We start from the raw sequence: 10,299 nt of genomic DNA, 5'->3' as shown, positions 1-10,299 counted from the left end.
CACTCCGGTTTCCTCCCACATTCCAAAGACATACTGGTAGGGAATTTTAGATTGTGAGCCCCATCAGGGACAGTGATAATGTAAAGCGCTGTGGAATATGTTAGCGCTATATTAAAAAAAAATAAAGATAAGAATCATGTAGCTGATTTTTCAGTGAATGTACATAAATCAGACAAATAAAGATGTGTTATAATGCGTGAGAGTAGACAACATTTGGTTCTTTTAAAAATGTTATATGCATGTTTTATTTCCTTTTTCCCGTTTTTCCATTTGATGTTTTACATGTTCGAAAATTGCTTTAATAAAAAAAAATAGTATTGCCTTCTAGTTAGAAATGCAATTCCTTAAAGCTTTGTCAATACCATTAACCCTAACTTTCGAGATTATCAAATGAAAAGCAATATTACAGTCTGATTGTGGTTAGCTATTTCAACTCTAAATTGTGTTTACAAATTATTACTATTACAAAAAAATGCAGTAATTTGAACCTGGATTTACAAAACTGAATGGAAATCTTTAACCAATCCACCAAACTGCTGCACGACCAGCTCTACCCTCGCCTACTGTATCCTCACCCATCCCTTGTAGATTGTGAGCCCTCGCGGGCAGGGTCCTCCCTCCTCCTGTGCCAGTCGTGACTTGTATTGTTTAAGATTACTGTACTTGTATGTATTATGTATACCCCTCCTCATATGTAAAGCTCCATGGAATGAATGGCGCTATAATAAAAAATAATTTAAAAGTAATTAGAGCAGATTACTACAGTATGCCATTTTGTAAGTAAATGGCAAGGGTATACAACTTGTGGCATGAGGACCACTTTTGCAGCCTGCAATGATATACTGTTCATCATGGCTCAGTGGTTAGCACTGTTGCTTTGCAGCTCTGGGGTCCTGAGTTCAAATCCTACCAAGGACAATGTCTGTTCTCCCCTGTGTGGGTTTCCTCCAGGTTTTCCAGTTACCTCCCACACTCCAAAGACATACTGATTGGATTCACAACCTGAATTCCCTAAGGGGAGAGCGATGTCAGTACATGTAAAGTGCTGCGGAATATTATGGTGTTATATAAGCTTAACATTGCATAGCCCCTGATCTGATGACAGAAAAAATGCTTGTCTGTATGTGGCTGCTCACATGCCGTTTTCATGTCCGAAAGAAGAGCACGGTGGGTGTAGCAAGTAGAGATGAGCGAATTTGTTCGGCTACGACCTTATTCGGCAAGCTATAGCGCTTACCGAATAAGCTGCAGAGGATCGTTCCTGCTGTCCGGCGCTGCAGCTGCACGTGTCGTGGTTGTTTCCCAACAAAACAAGTTCTCCGTGCATGTGTTGTGACAGTGAAACAGCGGCGACAAGCAGCTGCGGCGCCAAACAGTTGATCAGCCGGCACGATCCAGGAAGCCGGGTTCCCTCTGCAGCTTATTCGGTAAGCGCTATAGTTTGCTGAATAAGGACGCAGCCAAATTAGCTCATCACTAGTAGCAAGGGAGGAAAGACAATTAGTACTTATGGCGCATTATGTAGTCATCTCTAGGTCTGCCATATATAAGGAGAATGTAATTCAGGTGAATTAATTCTAGGTGACTGTCTAAGATCATATCACCTATAATCTTTAATGCTACATATTCTCCTCCTCTACGAAGTGTGGGGGAGAAAGGTGCCCTAATTTTTGGTTTTTCTTTTAATAAATTTGCAAAAATTTCTACATTTCTGTTTTTTTCTGTCACAATGGGGTGCATAGTGTACATTAATGAGAAAAATAAATGAACTTTTTTGAATTTAGCAAATGGCTGCAATGAAACAAAGAGTGAAAAATTTAAAGGGGTCTGAATACTTTTTGTACCCACTGTATATAGGTGTCTTTGGAGAGACCTGCGGGAAATGTATTAAGGCTGGTGTTTCATGGCACTAGATTAAAGAGAGGCGGAGCAGCATATTTTGCTGCAAAAATTTGAAAACCACAAGGAAAATTCAGCAGAAAAAAAAAAAAAAAAAAAGCATCTTAGCATGTATTTTAGCATCTATGTGAAACCACCCATGTGGGGCTCTGTGGCTGGTACTCCTATGATGCAGCTGCAATATTCAGTTTGGCATCTTCAAAAATTAAAAAGGATGTTACGTCTGATTACAACACGCAGTGCAAAAATACCATGGTACGCACTTTAATGTGCAATTAAACGTTTAATTAATAAGTCAGCATATGGAAAAGGAAAGGACGGCCAACTCTGTCCCAGGCTTCAATCACGGCCTGTGCCCTTTGGTTCATATTAGATACAGGTTCTAAGAATAATGAATCATGGGAAATAGCTTATGATCAAGCTCTGAGACAGAGCGAAACATTGGCCGTCCTATTTGCAGATGCTGACTTGCATATTAAAGCGAGTGCAGTGGTATTGTGGACTAATGTTCGGGGGGGTATTCCCCTACAACAGCACATCCCTGTCTTCAAGCTTTGAGTGCCACCAGGAAATTTGGTTACAAGTAACATGTCAGCCAAACGAAATGTAGCATGTTTAGAGAAGCTCTGGTATTTGTGGTTTGGGATCTCTCTGTTCAATAAATGAAGATAAACCGCAAGTTGGGCTCCTACTGTGATGTTAATTTCAATGATAGGCCCAATTCTGCTCAGCAACAATATGTGTGAGAATCCAGTGAGAGTGTTAGGAATGAGCCCCTCCAGATAGATAGGATGGACCCCTGCAGAGTAAAAGGAATGCCATTTGGCTCCTAAAGCTGAATGGATCTTGTCACTTGTGTAGGAGGCATGTCATTGAGACAAGATGCCAACTCCAAAAGGTGGGTGGGTAATGATAGCCAAAAAGTATCTACAGAATTGGAGGGTATCATACATGTCTGCATGCTGTGCTTTTTCTTCCACTCCAAGATGGATCTCTTAATAACTAGTTCGGACCTTCTATTTCTGTTTGCATTAGATATGGAACCAATACATTTGTTTGCCTGCGTGCCATATGTCTGTTCCTAAAAACAGAATAAACAAAAGGAACAAGAAAACACAGGTGTGAATGCAGTTTTAGTGACATGATCATCTCCAAGCAATAAACACCAATCTAGGAAATTATATTTGCAATGATTCAAACTATTTTTTTCCTCCTAGTAAATTGTGATAAAGGACAAATTGACATGTGCATGGCTTTAAAGTGAAGGACACAAGGAGGAACTCATTCTCATTCTTAAATCCACCCATTGACTACTGGTGTTTATTATGCAACTAGAGCAGAAGGTCCAAGCAGTTCATTCACATGCAATTATGTCTAAGAATACAATGGGGTCAGGCAGGCAACATAACTTTCCACAATAATAGGACTTTTTTTGTTCTCTAAGGTCTCATTCAAGCTTCTCGTTTTGTTGTATGCACTTTGCTGATTTTTTGTGTTTTATTTTTCTAACATTGACACAAAATTCAATTGGTATAATTCACATCTTTTTTCTGACAGAAGGCCTGCAAAAACAGGCAGAAAGGAGACATTTCCTATTTTATTAATACAATTTGTTGATCAAATTCATTCCTTTAAGTGAATGGGTCTGTTGGAAAAAAAAAATCAAGCACTAGGAGGTCATCCTTATATCATCCAAATGCAGTCTGTTCTTCAATAACTAGTAAAGTAATTCATACAAAATAAGGGAGATTTATTAAGATGGGCATTCTCCACAGCAGTCTTAAACTGATGCATGTTGGGAGCTAGATATGCAAAATTTATTGAAAGATAGACACTCTTAAAGAGTTGATCAACTATTATCAATCCTCATGATTCCCCCTTGTAAATAATAACACTTAGGCCGGGTTCACATTACCATTTGGCTGGTTTGCGTAGGGCTGCGTACTTCTTCCCTCAAGCTCCGCATACTTCTGCATGCGCCTTGTGTATTCACTTTTGAAAATTTTTAATTTTCCCTGTGTTAATAAGGTGTGAACCATAATTCAGCTACAAGCTGAAATGTCAAATGAAGCCTTCATATACATGTGGCAACAGTAGCTTTATACTATGGAGCTGCAGCGCGGCACTTTACAGACATATGGTGCTGAGAAACTCATTTCAGGAAATATTACATCTGATAGAACAGCTATAAGAGCATCTAATACACTTAGAAGTCCTATTCCGGTACTGAACAAAATACAGTTTTTGCAATGACATATATATTTGCCTTGGAAAATTTGCTATGACTGTCATGTAGCAAAGAGTAAATTCCTTTCACGCATCAAATAGCAAAGCATTTTAAGAGGATCCCTAAATAATGGAAGACAAAAAATGGCACACTCAGGAGAATAGGTGAATAAAATAAGGCCAGGGTCACACTGGCGAGGAATACAGGCGAGTGAGAGGCGCTAAAAGCACGCATTAGACACGGACTAATGATTCTCTATGGGGTCCCTCGCACCAGCCGTATATTTTTCATCCGTATTCTACGCTCCGTGCCAATCGCAGCATGCTGCGATTGTCAGCGTACTACGGCCGTAGTACGCCAATGCAAGTCTATGGGTGCGCAAAAAATACGGATTACACACGGACCACACATGTGACTTGCGAGAAATACGCACCCAGTGTCTTTTAGCAAAGCCGGCAATTCAGTGCGCTATACAGTAAACTCACACTGACAGGTTTAATAAAGAAACGAAAGAATAGATATATACACATAGAATACACATACATATATATATATATATATATATATATATATATATATATATATATATATATATATATATATATATACACATTCTATGTGTCTATATCTATTCTTTGGTTTCTGTTAGAAACCCTGTCATAGGGCTTCATTATATGTCCATTTTGCAAGACTGCGAGAAAATCTCGCTATACGGATGCCATATGGATTACATACGGATGCTTACATGCGCAAAATACGCGACCACACCTTGATTACGGATGACATACGGAGCACTGTTTAGGGGCCATTCATCCGTATTATGCATGTAAAATACTGACCGTATTTTGCGTCAGTTAGTGTGACCCCGGCTTAAGAGCAAAAATGGCCCATCTTTGACCTGGTGATAGGTCCTTTATAGGTTTGCACCCAGGCTTGGACTGGCCCAAAGGAGGCTCCTCCAGTGGCCACCACCCTCTTATATGAGCAGTACTTGGCATAATTTATTTGAAGTACTATGCACAGGCTAAGGCATGGCTATATAAATTTGTAATGGAGGATGATGTCACATTTGCATGTAGTGTACGAAGTGGGGCCCTGGAGTTGGTTACTGGTTGGCCCATGGCTCCCTAGTCCGACACGTTTTGCACCACCTGTTAAATGGATAAAGTCTCATTCAGATATCAGCAAGTTTTCTCAGAGGCAAAAACAGTCCAAGTGTCAGTTTTCTTTTTTATAAAAGTTATCAGTGATTTTCATGTATGAAATTATAAATACCATTTTTTTGGATTATAGGATACACTTTTTTTCCAAAAAATTTGGTAGGAAAATGTGCATGCATCTTATAATCTGAATGTAGCTTACCGGTGGTGGGTGTCTGCAGTGGAACGGGGTCACAGGAGGCAGGGGCACTGCTGTAGGAGGCCTGCGGCAGGAGTGGGGCGATGCTGCAGGACCTGGGCTGGGAGGAAGGGGGGTTGCTAGGCTGCGGGCCCTGGGCTTTCAGAAAATGTTGGCATTGAGCGGAGTCCCAGTACTTTCCCATTAATTCCCCTTAGCTTCGGGAAAATGGCCACTGGAAATCGCGCATGCGCAAAGTGAGATCTCGGCTCCCGTTAAGCTACTGTAAAATCGGACTATAAGACGCACCACCATTTTATTAAAAACATTTTTTTCCTATTTTCCCACAAAAAAATTTGGGGTGCATCTCATGGTTTGGTTTGTCTTATAGTCCACAAAATGCAAAAAATAAATTGCAAAGCTTCTATACATTGCTAATCATAGCCAGCATACGTTGACCATTTTCACAGACCCATAAACTTTTATGGTAATTTTATTGGTAATTTTGATCCGTGACGCAGTCCAAAAACAGACCTGTTTACATGATTTTTTTTGTCGAGACAAGGTCTGCAAAGAAATATGAACATGTGAATAGCACCAAAAACTATAATGGTACATGTTCTGTGAAAAACAAGGATAGAAAACTTACGTGAAAAACGGACGTCTAAATGACACCTTACTTTGCGCCTGAAATGTAAGCCAAAATTTTAGTGAATTTCTTTTGCACACAATATTGTTACGCTGCTTTGTGTAGCAAGACGAGTGTAACTTCTGGTACAGGTTATGAAAGATTTTTTCGGCACAAATTATGTTAGGCTATGTGCACACGCTGCGGTTTTTGCTGCGGATCTGCAGACAGTGTACAGTAGCATATTAGTCTATGAGATTTACATTCTGCTGTGCACATGCTGCAGATTTTTAACTGCGGAAAAGCTGCGGTTTTGAATCCGCAGAAAGAAATTACATGTCACTTCTTTTCTGCGTATTCTGCTGCGGTTTACCATCTCCTCCATTGTAGAGGTGATAAACCGCAGGTCATTTTACCTGCGGTTCGACAGATACAAGTCCACAGACCAATCCGCAGCGTGTGCACATAGCCTTAGAATTCTGGTGGATTTAGTTTGATTCCTGCAGTTTTCCACAGTTGCATCTATAAGGCTGTGTGCACACGGTGCGGATTCTGCTGTGGAATTTTCCACGCAGATTTTGCTAAATCTGCAGGTAAAATGACCTGCGTTTTACCTGCAGTTTTAGTGCAGATTTACTCTGCAGTTTTCTATAATGGAGCAGATGAAAAACTGCTGCAGAACTACACAAAAGAGGTCACATGCTGCAGTTTTATATCTGCACGGAAAAATCTGCAGCATGTGCACAGTGTTTTTTGTTTCACGTAGCCTTAAATGGTACTGTACATCACTTGCAGTTCTGCAGGGCCAAATCTGCTGCAGAACTGCACCAGAATCTGCACCGTGTGCACATACCCTTAGTGTAATTCCTACATCCTTACCTTTAATAAAGGCCAAAACCACAAAAGCCATTTTTACATGACAGTTGTGGTGTGGATCTCAGTCTCGCCACAATGAACGCAAAATAAGCCCTTTGGGGTGACTTGCATTTGTATACCTTGAGGCTGTGTGCACACGCTGCGGATTTTGCTGCGGTTCCGGCCGCTGCGGACCCGCAGCAGTTTTTGCGGCGGTGTACAGTACCATAATATCCTATGGGAATCAAAAAACGCAATGCAGACGGTGCGGAATTTTCCGCGCGGATTATCTGCAGTTTTCAATCCGCAGAAAGAATTGACATGTCAATTCTTTCTGCGGATTCTGCTGCGGTTTGCCATCTCCTCCATTGAGGAGATGAAAAACCGCAGGGCAAAACCGCAGAGCAATCCGCAGGTCTTTTGACCTGCGGTTTCACCTGCGGATTTTACAAAATCCACGCGGATGAATCCGCACCTAATCCGCAGCGTGTGCACACAGCCTTAGGCTGTGTGCACACGCTGTGGATCCACAGCGAATTTGGCCGCTGCGGTGTACAGTACCATAATATCCTATGGATATCAAAAACTGCAGTGCAGACGGTGCGGATTTGCTTTGGTTTCTAAACCGTAGAAAGATTTGACATGTCAATTATTTCTGCGGATTCCGCTGCGGTTTACCATCTCCTCCATTGTAGAGATGATAAAGCGCAGGTCTTTTGACCTGCAGATTTTACAAAATCCGCGCGGCCAAGTCCGCAGAGCATTCTGCAGCGTGTGCACATACCCATACACTGGCAAAGCGGTGAAGAAGCAGCCACTCGCACACTACACGTTCCCGCGAATGTAACTTGCCTTCTTAGCTCTTTTAATTGAGCACAGCTGCAACAACATAGCTTAATTTCAAGGCTCAATGACTAGGGTGGGGGCAGGGCCAGAATGGTGCCAGAAGGTGGGTATTAGGTGATTCAGCCTCATGAATTAAGTCTTTACAGTCTGTACAAAGGAAAAGATTATAAATGTGCAGAACTGCAGTAATGTGAGATATCACTATGGAACAAAAATACATCTAACATGTTAGAAAGACATGAAACAGAATAAACGTACTTATGCGCTATTCCTGGCTGAAAACAGGGCAAGGACACAACTTTACCACTGGTTACAGACGTGTGTAGCGGTAACTACTAGTAGAACACAACTGCTGACGTTTTTTGTCATTTCATGAAGTAGAACTCCAGGACTTCACTTTTCAAGCTCATGTACTTTAGCGTTTCTATTTATTAAACTTTATTATATTTTCATTACTTGTTGTTTTACATGTACTTTGCCAAAGAGAATATAGACTTTAGGTTTATTTTCTACTTATAATATACTGGTACAGTTCCCAGGCTGCACATGTAAGGAATGGGCACCAATTACCAGGCGTGGGCTCAGCTTCCCTTTTGTCTGTTGCCTTGTGTACCACAGTCAACTTTGAGCAGCTTGCTTTTCATAATGTTAGCAATTAGAGTTGGTGCGAATTCATTCACAGGACCCGGGGGTCCATGAGACATGTCTGTAATCTGTGGCCACTGAGCTGCCTCTTAGCTGACGGCATCTGTGACTCTTTTCTTGATTTGATGGCTTGGGGTAGAAATGATGATATCATGCCAAGTTGGGCAATCAAAAGAAGAGCTGCAAATGCCATCAGGTAAGAGCCAGCCACAGATTACTCATGTGGCCGATGGAATGGGGCCTGCAAATCATTTTATACCAACTCTATTGACAACCATATAGTGAGCCTCATTGTGGTCATTATAACTAATACTTTTGTGTGTGTTTATGTCTTTATAAAACATGGCTGCCTGCCTGGAAAACACAAGCAAAATTGGCTTAGAGGCTACTTTTGCTATTGTCCAATTTTCCTTAATCAGGTGTTCTTTATGCTAATATTAAGAAAACAGATATTTGGCAATATAAAGTATACAAGGGAAATCTACCAAATATGATACTGTAAAGTCGTGGAGACACGTTAGAGCATCACATACAGTAGATGTCCATAGGTGTCACTTCCAGCACTGCTCATACATGCCGATCTCTGGAAAGCTTTCACAGAACATCCTAGATTAAAGGTACTGTCACACTTAGCGATGTACCAGCGATCCAGACCAGCGATATGATGCGTTCAGGATCGCTGGTACATCGCTAATTGGTCGCTAGTGAGCTGCCACACAGGCAGATCTCACCAGCGACATAGCAGCGGTCGGGGGTCGTTACTTACCTGTCACACCAGGCGATCCTGCGTCCTCCCGCCCGCGTCCACGCGTCGCTCCACAGGAAGCTGACAACGAGAAACAGTCCTGGACGTTCTCGCGCGATCAGCGATAACCAGCGGGTTGTAGGTAAGTATCAGACACAGCGATGTCGCTAGCAATATCGCTATAACGTCACAAGTTATAGCGATATCGCTTAGTGTGACAGTACCTTAAGGCCTACTATACCCATTAGGCCAGGGTCTCACTTGCGAAAAACTCGCACGAGTCTCGCGTCTCAATACCCGGCAGTGCCGGTTATTGAAACACAAGACTCTTGCGAGTTTTTCGCAAGTGTGACCCCGGCCTTAGATAGCGGTCTGTAGAGCTATCTTTCCCTAGTGCTAGAGGGGAACAAGCAGATGCCAGAACAACTACATTAGTGGAAGGAGGGGTGTCTGATGTTTAAAGGATTGGACATACAGAAATTGCACATTTGTCCTTACATGCCCCCCAATATTGGCCAGAGACTGCCATCCATCCCCATACACAACAGATTGCTGCCAAATCCATCAATATTGGACACAGACTATAATGCAATGTGAATAGCCGGACGAAGGACCTTTGAATGAGATTGATAGTGTCATAAACTGCAGTAGGCATTTAGGGTATTTTATTGAAGAAAATGAAGATCTGAGCTCAGAGGTAAAGCTTGTCTAGTTTTTTTTTTTAATTTGTACATAGAGCAGTGAATTATATGGGCTGCCTGAATAAGACTAAGCATGGCATCACTTATATGACACACCCAAAAATACAGGCCGGGTCAGCGCACATCCACGGTACACAAGTTTAATGGGGGAGTAATCATTTTCAGTGTGCTTATTACAACAATTACTTTTGTGTTTGTACTAGCTTGTAAAACATGGCTGCCTGTCACTAGGTGAATTGCAATATGTTTCCTGTCTGTAGATGAGGTTGTCACTTTGCTAATTAATAGGGCTGTTAACTACTCGGACAACCCCTTCCCAATCTGTATGTTTACCCCCAGTAAGATAATAACCCCTATACTCACCGTCGGTGGTGTCAGCGTTCCAGAGGTGCCAACATTGGAGGTGAGTAGAAGT

At 41.7% G+C, this 10,299-nt stretch overlaps 1 long non-coding RNA gene across 1 annotated transcript; it reads right to left on the bottom strand.

The window, feature by feature from the left end:
• Nucleotides 1-2,304: 2,304 nt before the first annotated feature.
• On the bottom strand, nt 2,305-7,762 carry LOC141086703 (uncharacterized). The gene is made up of 3 exons (XR_012231648.1): nt 7,732-7,762; nt 6,114-6,151; nt 2,305-2,980 (listed from the first exon to the last, which is right to left on the bottom strand). It is a non-coding gene; the product is annotated as an uncharacterized lncRNA (long non-coding RNA).
• Nucleotides 7,763-10,299: the final 2,537 nt, after the last annotated feature.

This window comes from Dendrobates tinctorius, unplaced genomic scaffold, assembly GCF_039654945.1.
Source record: "Dendrobates tinctorius isolate UK_male_01 unplaced genomic scaffold, ASM3965494v1 ptg000032l, whole genome shotgun sequence".
NCBI lineage: Eukaryota > Metazoa > Chordata > Amphibia > Anura > Dendrobatidae > Dendrobates > Dendrobates tinctorius.
Note: the sequence above shows the minus strand (reverse complement) of the source record. Positions and strands in the feature narration are given on the sequence as shown.